Genomic DNA, 10,178 nt, shown 5'->3' on the forward strand with positions numbered 1-10,178 from the left:
GGCTGTGTGTTGATTTTTTTCTGGTGAAACACACAGGGCAATGTAGGTCTGTAGTTTCACTGAAAGAAGTTCCTCATTAGAGAGAAAGACCCTGACTGCATTCTATTAAGCACATTACAGAACGAAAAAAACGTAATTCTTGCTCCATACAGCTAAGTGCAAAACAGAAGACAGGGAGTAGGTGAAAGCAATGAGACAACTAGTGCTGACAAATTAGTCAGCATGATGAGCAATATGCTCAGCCCCACAGCAACCTAGCTATCAAGAAAGTTGTTGTAGGTATCATGGCAAAAGGTGAATTTTAACAGATTTCTAGAAAGCTAATCAAAAAGCTTTGTGGATGTATGAGCAAAACCATGTTGTAGAGTAGAAAGCCAAAGATTCTTGTTTGAAAAAGTTACAATGAATGCTGTCATCCTTGGTTAATCGGAGGCACAAATCAGCTTCTCAGTAGTGAATGAAAGGAGACTGATACAGGTACTGATTGTGTATGAAAGGACTTGAAAGCAAAAAAAGCAGCTCCTGTTTTATACAATAGGAAAAAGGAAAGCAAAAAGGCCATAACCCGCTTCTAAATAATGTTGCTGTACCTGATATCAGATATTTTACCTTCCATAGGGCAACATATTAAGAAACTTTAAAACTATATCTAATATTTAAGAAGAAATGTTTCTCTCTTAGGCACTCACAGAAAAAAAAGTGAAAATAAAAATAAAAATATTTCTTAGAGCAAGAAAAATAAGTCATCACATGCCTACATCACAAAGTGCTTATACATTAGTCCTAAAAAAATCCCAACTTAGGCCACTGTAACCCAAAACACTTTTAGAATATAACAACAATTCTTCAAAATGCTTTTAAAGTTATCTTCAGAATGTGCGTTTTAACTATACTCATTCATAGCTGCTTAGCGTAGCTAATGATAAAGACAGAAACCAATTGAAATCACACGTATGTACCTATACAAACATACATGCACCAACCATACATTTATCAAGAATGTCACATTCATTGTGGATACTAAACATCCTTACATGTCAACTGTCTGAAATTGTACCTATGATCATCATGTTGCTAACCAGAAAAAGTCCACTGGACCGAGAAAATAGACTTTATAAAAAACTATGGAAGTTTAGATAAAGGAAAGAAGAAACCATATTTATCAGTGTGTGTGCTTATGTTCAATTGTGAAAGCCACTACCGTAGGCTGGCAGATCCCATTCCAGTTAACATTTATTTTCAGTCCGTATTTAGAATACGGACAGTAACTCAACATAAACCAGGTTTTCATTTCTGATCTTCCTCCTTTTGGACATTACACAGGATGTGCAATTATAAATGAACATTCCAGTTTTAATTCAGTTGCTATGGTAGAAAGTCTAACAAATGCCATTTCTTCATTTAAAATGTATAAGAAATATATTAGAAAAGGCCCAGCCCTGTCATATCCAAAGTTTTTTGAGAAATAGTATTCTAAAAATTTAGACTTAGTTTGATCATAAATAGTATCTTGAGCTAACCACTCAAACTGCTACTACATCTTCAACTGCTAAAAACTATGCTTCCACCCTAATCATATTTTTTCAAGCTGCCATACAGGTCCAGTGAATTGCATTCTAACCTATTTTATTTCAAAGCTACAATTCAAGCATTATAAATCATGTAGCTGATGGAAGATAAATCTAGGGCTTTCTCTCACATCCGTGTTACAGCCCAGTTAGCTTTCCCTTCTGCCTGCATCTACTCTGCAGCAATCATTCCTGGAAGGACAGATTACAAGTGTTTGTTTTAGATGAGCAATCTAGAATAGCTTTTAACATTAGAAAGGGGCTGTTCAAACAGAGCACTCAAAGACTGGAGCTACATACAGTTAAGAATATTCTTTACTTAGGCCATTAGATTTTAAATATCAGTTTAAAAATGCCAAACTCTCCCTCTTCCCCAAGGCAATGATCAACAAATTAATAACACCAAGATCACTGGGATAGCTTTTTTCGGCTTCATTAGCCTTGACAAATATATATATATATCTTCGTGTTCTATAACCATAAGAACACCAAGCATTCTTTTAAAACATCGCTTCCAGTGATTAAAATGAATTGTTAGCTCCACTTAAAAAATACATTAAGATACACCATATAGAATTACTGAGGTTGGAATGGAAAAAGTGCATGGATTTATCCAGGCTATTCTTCAGTCACTGTAGGAATCGATTTGGACATTGTTGCCCCACATGCGCGCGCTGAAGATAAAGGGAGGTTGATCACTGATTTAATGAGAGTACTCTCAATCCTACAACCACCCATCTTTGGAGTTGCGTAAGGATACAGAAATGAGTCTGCCAAACATTTGAAATAATCAGCATTGCCCCACATGTAATGCCATCCAGGTTCATTGCAAAATATAACAAAAAAGCAACGTTCACATACTAACCAAGGGATCACTGCTTTTCCACCTCTGCAGCTGTTTACAGCATTAGACTATTCAAAAGATAATATTAACATTATCATGATCCTGTCTCTTTGAGGACAGTTAGTTAGTGAATCATCTCTTAATAACAAATAGACAGATGGTGTTTTTTGTGGGGTTGGAGAGGTGGTTTGGGGGGGCTGCTTGCGGGGGGGGGGGGGGGCTGGAGAGGGATTTGGTTGGTTTGGTTTCTGGAGGTTTTTTTTCAAGAAACTTTGATTTATCCTTCCTGGTCAAGGTTCAAATATTTGGGCTTTGTAGGGGAGCTGGATACTGACAAGACAGAATTCACATACATAGAATGCATAAGCCAAATGTTCCAGTAGTCCACTGTCCTAGAATATATAACTCTTCCTATCCTATTAGCTGCTCAGTGTAAAAGCAAATCTCTGCAAGATGTCTTCTGCCTGCTTGGTGCCATGTATCCTACCATTTTACTTACATATCAGCATGAAGGAAATTTTCATCAGACACTTTCTTCAGCCCCCACGTGTATGTTCCACTGAGAGTTTTTGTGGCAAGTAGAAACTTGTGCCAGCCCTCAGCTTTAAAAAGGCATTGTGCCTCCAAATATTTACATTACAAGTTATGAATGGTCATAATAACATAGTACTTCCTTATTTTAGGGGGCTATAAGCAGCAACTTAAAGCCAAATAGCTCTATACCCCTGCAGGCAGTCTTAATCAACATAAAATTTTTGACTGAAAAAAAGTAGGTTCAGTAATACCCAATAAAAGATTGTAACGAAAAACCCCCTCCCCAACTCCGAACTTACTTTCTTCTTAGGGGAAGCACTCCTGTGGTGTTTTAAGTGAGACTTTTTCCAATACACTTCAACTTCTCTCCCACAAGTTACATGCTTTAACTTGGTCAGCCCTGAATTGGTCAGGCAGTTGGACTAGATGGTCGCTGTAGGTCCCTTCCAACTGACATAGTCTATTCTATAGTTACCCTCAGTAAGTTTGCAGACAACACCAAGCTGGGTGGAAGTGTTGATCTGCTGGAGGGTAGGAAGGCCCTACAGAGGGACCTGGACAGGCTGGATTGTTGGTCTGGGGCCAACTGTATAAGATTCAACAAGGCTAAGTGCCGGGTCCTGCACTTGGGTCACAACAACCCCATGCAACGCTTGGGGAGGAGAGGCTGGAGAGCTGCCTGGCGGAAAAGGACCTGGGGATGTTGGTTGACAGCCACCTGAACATGAGCCAGCAGTGTGCTCAGGTGGCCAAGAGGGCCCATGGCATCCTGGCTTGTATCAGGAATAGTGTGGCCAGCAGGACCAGGGAGGTGATAGTGCCCCTGTACTCGGCACTGGTGAGGCCGCACCTCAAATACTGTGTTCAGTTTTGGGCCCCTCACTACAAGAAGGACATAGAGGTGCTGGAGCGTGTCCAGAGAAGGACAACAAAGCTGATGAAGGGTCTAGAGAACAAGTCCTACGAAGAGAGGCTGAGGGAGCTGGGGTTGTTTAGTTTGGAGAACAGAAGGCTGAGAGGAGACCTTATTGCTCTGTACAACTACCTGAAAGGAGGTTGTAGCGAGGTGGGGGTCAGTCTCTTCTCCCTAGTAACAGGCGATAGGACTAAAGGAAACGGCCTCAAGCTGCATCAGGGGAAGTTTAGGTTGGATATTAGGAAAAACTTCTTCACCAAAAGGGTGGTCAGGCATTGGAACAGGCTGCCCAGGGCAGTGGTTGAGTCTCCATCCCTGAAGGTATTTAAAGGACGGGTGGAGGTGGTGCTTGAGGACAAGGTTTGGTGGTGGACTTGGCAGTGATAGGTTAACAGTTGGACTCGATGATCTTAAGGGTCTTTTCCAGCCTTAATGATTCTATGATTCTATTCTATTCTAAATTTCTCACAAATCCAGAAACATTGAAAAATTAAAATTCTATACAAAGCTGTATGTGTCATAATAAAAAAAAAAAAAATCCCAAAACAAAAAACAACTTGAGCTCATAAATAAATCCTTGCAAAAACACATGTACATACACACACACAGACACACCTGCCCATAAATTAAATAAAAAGTCCCTTTCACACTGTTTAAGACACCAGCTAAGAGAGAATTCTGGTGCAAGCTGATGAAAAATATGTTCTAGACCTTCACAAGCAGCATAGTCTGCTCTTTTGAAAATACATTACAAGAGAGTTGGGATTTCTAGTCCCACTAATTCTAACTGCTCAGAGAGTGTTGAAACAATAAATATCCTCTAAGATACAGTGCTACATAATTTATTTGACTGTTTCTTTTATTTTTTGTTTTTTTAAAGAGCAGCTAACAGCCATGATCCACAGGTCTACATATATGCATGAAGTGAAGTTTGCATGGATCTTTTTATAGGAAAAGGTTGTTAAAGATAGACATTTATGATACCAAATTACACATAAAACGCATAAAATATTGGAGACATCAATCCTTGTATGCATTAAAATTCCAGGCTATTTATTTTACACTAGCTACTGACCTTATGTGGCTTTCAGAGGAATGCCTGAATGGAGTACATTTCAGAAATCATGCCTCAAGGTTAAAAGGGATCAGATCACCTCTTTGTATGCAACATCAAAGGCAAAAGATTGAGTACTGTGTTCATTTCATTATTTTTTTCTAAAATTTCAAAGTTGCCTGCTCTATTTATATTTCTGAATAAAATGCATAACTTAATAAAGGTTTAATTCTGCAATCCAAATCAAAACCAGCTTTGATTGTGTTCTTAAGAGAGACTGATAAATTACAAATCATCTGTACCAGGTATTTTCCCAATCCACAAATAAGTAATACCAATTATAAAACACAAAAGTCAAGACACTGCTCATTCACACACATGTAAGCAATCTTATTACCTCAGTGAGAACACTTATCTGAATAGCCACTCCTGTTCATAAAGATGGAAGCCTCAGAACCCACTCCAGATTTCATTAAGGTCTTCTGTGGATATATGCTTTAACCAAAGCTTCACACACCATCTGATGTCAAAACACAACATTTCCGAGTTTGGTGATGCTTTCACCCTGCATTACCTGGCCTATCTAGGACTCAAGACTAAAGCATAAACAGTGCTTATATTCCAGCTGCTAATCCACCAATGTAGTGTTCAATCCCCTAGGGAAAAAAAAAAAAAAAAAACAAACCAAAAAAAAACCACACAAACCAACCCTCTTTCCCTCTCTCTCTATAGATATTTATCAGAAAAACACATACCAAAACTAAAACTGACAATTCCTCTAGCACATCTAAGATGGCTTCAGGCCAGAAGCACAGAACCTTGATGAAGAAAAAATGAAAGAATCAATTATGCCTTTTGTAAAAATCCGAGGAAAGATTCATCTTAAACTAAATACAGAAATCTTTTTATTTCAAGGCACTGCACACAAATCAGAATGCAATGACTGTTTCTTATGACACAAAGGAAAAAACTGAACCTGAGGTTACAAAGTGAAAATTAGGAAATTAAGGAAACTTTGACAAATCTTCTGACACTGAAAGAGCACAATTAATGAATTTCAGGAGTGTCCAAATATATGAATAAACAACAGCCTGTAACAATTAGTGTTGTGGCTACTTGTGATACTGTAGTTCTCTGAATTAATTTGAGCCAATTCCAAACAATTTTAGCGGATCACTCCAGACTTCTAATATATAAAATAGATCATCTTGATATGAGATCAAGTGTTATAGCCTAATAAATGTCCTAAAAGAAAGACAACAACTTGAAAGCAAATGGTTAAAGAATTTGTTCGCAAATAGGATTAAATATGGTGAAAGATGTTTCCCAGCCTTGGCATCCAGCAGGGAGGCTCACTGGTGCCTGGATAAGCAGAGGAAAGCCTTGTACACAGACCTTGATATCTCCCCAGTAAAGTCGTATTTGCAGTGAAGGACATTGATAGAGATTCTCAAAAAAAGTGTGCTGGGGAAAGGAGGGGTTAGACAGAAAACACAGCACAGGCTTTGAGAACAAGAAGTCCTCTCCCAGATTTACATTTTCCAAACACCATTGACGTATGTGAAAGAAAATACAGACGATAAATTCTCATTCTCAGTGCACATTTCAAGCCATTACTTTAATTATTCCTATCAGTCCTGTTGTCCATTGCACTCCTATTTCTACCTCCCCCAACATATGAATGATACTTTCCATGTTTTCAGCAGTTTTACAAAGCAGTGCTTTTTGTGCACCCAATCTGCAGGTGCAGCAAAGACCTTGGCAAGGGGCAAACCGATTATCACTTATGAAAACAGTTACACTGTATTGTTCATACTCCTTCAAGGTCTTGAGCAAAGCATAAATTCTCATGAAAACGAAGTTACTGCAGTTCAAGCATCAGACGGCTAACCAGGTAAGTCTTACTGTTGTTTGTGGAGATGATTTTACAGTATTTTGTAATTTATAATTTTTTTTCTCTCTCTCTCATGCATTTGTTCAGTAATTCAAATAGGTATTTTCACAGCTTTTAAACAAAAAGCCTCAAATATTGTGCAGTAGTGCAATATACTGAAAATAAGATATTGTTACTGACTTGTAATTCATCTTCAGGTCAATTCTACAGAGATGACTCTTCATTTTTTCTAAGAACTCTACATTTTCTTTTATGTATTTCAAAAAATGAGATTGCACTGATGAATTTTAACATACTAAAGACTGTTAAGTCTCTGCTGAATCTGAGGCATTAATGTTGGTTGTCTCGTACTTTAATCTCTGTCCTAGCCTGCACTAGTTTTTAACAGCCTTATAGTTCAAAAGAAAAGGCATTGTGTAAAGAATACAATTTATTTTTATTCTCCTTAATCTATACGTTTACATTCCAGGTTTACTCTTGCCACAAGTGGAACTGATCTTTATCTGACTCGTTGTTCCTTTTTCCTATGCATATACTTCTTTGAGAACTGGATCTAAAGAGGCATAAGGCATGGGAAAATGGGGCGACTGAGGTACTTCACCATTCATTTCAAACAGCATTGCCAAGGTGACTGTAGAAGTGCATAAAGAAAAACAGATGTATGAAGAAATGGAAGGTTAATTTATGAAACTCTCACTTAACTCTCACTTAACCTTCAAAAAATTAATAAAAAAATACTGACGTTATTTAATATAATAGTTGAATGTTGGTTTCATCCTAAAAAAATGATTTATCACAAGAATAATATTTTAAGCATTTATCCAACTATGGTATTCAATATGTTGTACTTTTTATATGATGCTTGCATGTGTAGAATTAAAAATTCTCCTCTTGTAAAAATCAGACAGTTAATAGTAAATCAAATAATAAACATGTTAATTTTTTTTTCTTCTTTCACCCACAGGTGTCTTGGAAGTGAAAGTGTAGAATTTCTCTTGGCTTTTTTCATTCAGTAGAAAAATGGTCATTAAACACATTTTTTTGTGTTTCTGTCCAATTACTTTTATGTATATCACATCAATTCTGGGGAAACAAACATTACTGTTATGAAACAATGTAACTGTACATACCACGTCAAATAAAAATCTAATGTTTCAGTCACAGATCAAAAGTTTGTGCTATCTTGCATCACAAATTCTAACAAGTCTTGTAAAGCTATATGTTTAAAAAAAAGCAAAACTAGGTGCATTAAAAGTCATTTCACTCAGTGGTTATTGTTATGCTGTATTACTCAAGCTTAACTTATTATTTTAGAAGTTACCGTTTCATTTATCTGTAACATAATAGTGTGAGGACTACCCTATTTACATGTCACTTTTTTCCTTAAATTAAAAGGCAATAAAAAATTGCATCCACAACTGTATCTTTGTTTATATCAAAGCTTGTCGTAAAGGGGATGGAAGTACATAAACAATACATTACTTAATTCACTTGTGAGAGAATGGAAGGATTTTTTGAATATAAAAATATTATATCTAATAACTGTCATTAAAATCAAGAGGCGCCTCCAGAATTCCTGCACATAAAGGTGGAAAAAAGGTATACAAAACAAACAAAAATATAAATAAACAAGAGACAAACCCCTATATAACATAGTTTCTCAAATTCCACAGAGATTTCATGTTAATATAAAATTTTAAAAAATGCAATTGTATCAGGAAAGTGTATCTTTTACCTTTAATACATCTTTCGTATAACTTAGCCTATAACAATTCCCAGAGTCCTATGCAACAAGACTACAACTGATGCTTTTTTCTTTTTTTCTTTTTTTTTTTTTAAAGACACAGAGTATACAATTTAAAATAAAGGCTAACAGGAAAAATAATGTCATCTCAGCTATTAATAAAAAGAGAAGAAAACAAAGTGTTTGAGTTTGGAGTGAAATCAATAAAAATGTCAGGCCAAAGATCAACCATATCAAACATAGTAGCAGCAAGGCAAGTAGCAAGACTGAACTGAAGGAGTACAACATGAATGTAAACAAGAAGAGAATTTTAATATTTGGTATCTTTTTTTCTTTTAATTTAAAATTAGTGGCTTTTATAAAAAGAAAGAACAATCAGATAAGCTACTTAAAATCAAATAAGAAACACAATGTTTATATTCACTCACTATGTTACGGGAATCATTTCAGCTCATTTACAAAAACTTGGGGGGAGGGGTTGTATATGAACTGATGAACAAACACCTCATTGGGGTTTTTTATGGTTTGGGGTTTGTTTTTTTCTTTAATGTTTTTAAAATCCTTGGAGGAGAGCAAATCTAGTTCTCACTCTTGTTAAGTACCACTGGTTACTGATCCCAGCTTTCATGACAAGAGTCAAAACTTTACAAACTGTAACATGCCTCCAAGTATTCTCAAACTCCACATATTTTTAACTCCAAGACACTGGTCTTTGTAAGCATATAGAAAGTGATGAAATAACAGGACATACAAATGATAAACTCAGGACAGATATTGGGAGCAGAGCTAGCAAATCTGAAGAAGAGATGGGACAACAATGGGATAGTGAAGCACAGATTATCTACAGGCTTTTCCACCTCTATCCAGTTTGTGCTTAATCTCTCAAACACAAACCACAACCCTATGCTTAAACATCTTCCTGAACAAGACTGAAGGGAGAGTAAAAGACATGGTTAAAGTGCAGGTGGAGAGACCTTTTCCCTTTTTCTTTGTGGTACAGTGTAAGATCCAAACCAATTATCATAAAAAAATAATTATTTTAAATGGGAACAGTAAACTTAGAAGGTAAGGACAGGAGGATCCCATTCTGTAAGGTTTAAATAGCAAGGCAGAACCCCAGCTATAAATGTACTTTTCACCTCCTGAAAACATGTCAGTTAAGATGAACTGACAAAACAGTATGATGAAAATGTGATACAGATGTACATGCCACATTATTGAATAGTAAATACTCAGTGGAGTAAAATAAAGGGCTGGAAAAATGCAAAGAACATTGCAATACAAAGAAAATCAGTATTAAGGATTTTACTGTTCAACAACTGTGTTGCAGTTTGTACCACTGCCTGAGTTAAACAGGCAGTGAAAGCTTTAACAAAATTCCTTTGCACAAATATACTTCTACTGTTCATTCTGTTTTTCATCTCATATAACTGTTGGGAAATGGGAAAAAATGGGACACGGGAGAGGTGAAAGTGTGAACGTACCTCTATCTGCAGATAAAAGTACAAAATGTCCATAACTAAAATAAAATAAAAGTGAAATCAGGTATGAATCAAGACAGTGATGAACACTGACACTACACCAGTTGCACAGAGGAAAGCACCAAGTTGGAAAGGTCTTTTGA

General features: G+C 36.4%; 1 long non-coding RNA gene across 1 annotated transcript; it reads left to right on the forward strand.

The window, feature by feature from the left end:
• The first annotated feature begins 6,801 nt into the window (after positions 1–6,801).
• On the forward strand, positions 6,802–7,973 carry LOC148054831 (uncharacterized). Its single transcript, XR_015706738.1, has 2 exons — positions 6,802–7,486; positions 7,775–7,973. It is a non-coding gene; the product is annotated as an uncharacterized LOC148054831 (long non-coding RNA).
• Positions 7,974–10,178: the final 2,205 nt, after the last annotated feature.

This window comes from Nipponia nippon, unplaced genomic scaffold (assembly GCF_047370975.1).
Source record: "Nipponia nippon isolate SJK-2023a ecotype South Korea unplaced genomic scaffold, ASM4737097v1 scaffold_3, whole genome shotgun sequence".
Taxonomy (NCBI): domain Eukaryota; kingdom Metazoa; phylum Chordata; class Aves; order Pelecaniformes; family Threskiornithidae; genus Nipponia; species Nipponia nippon.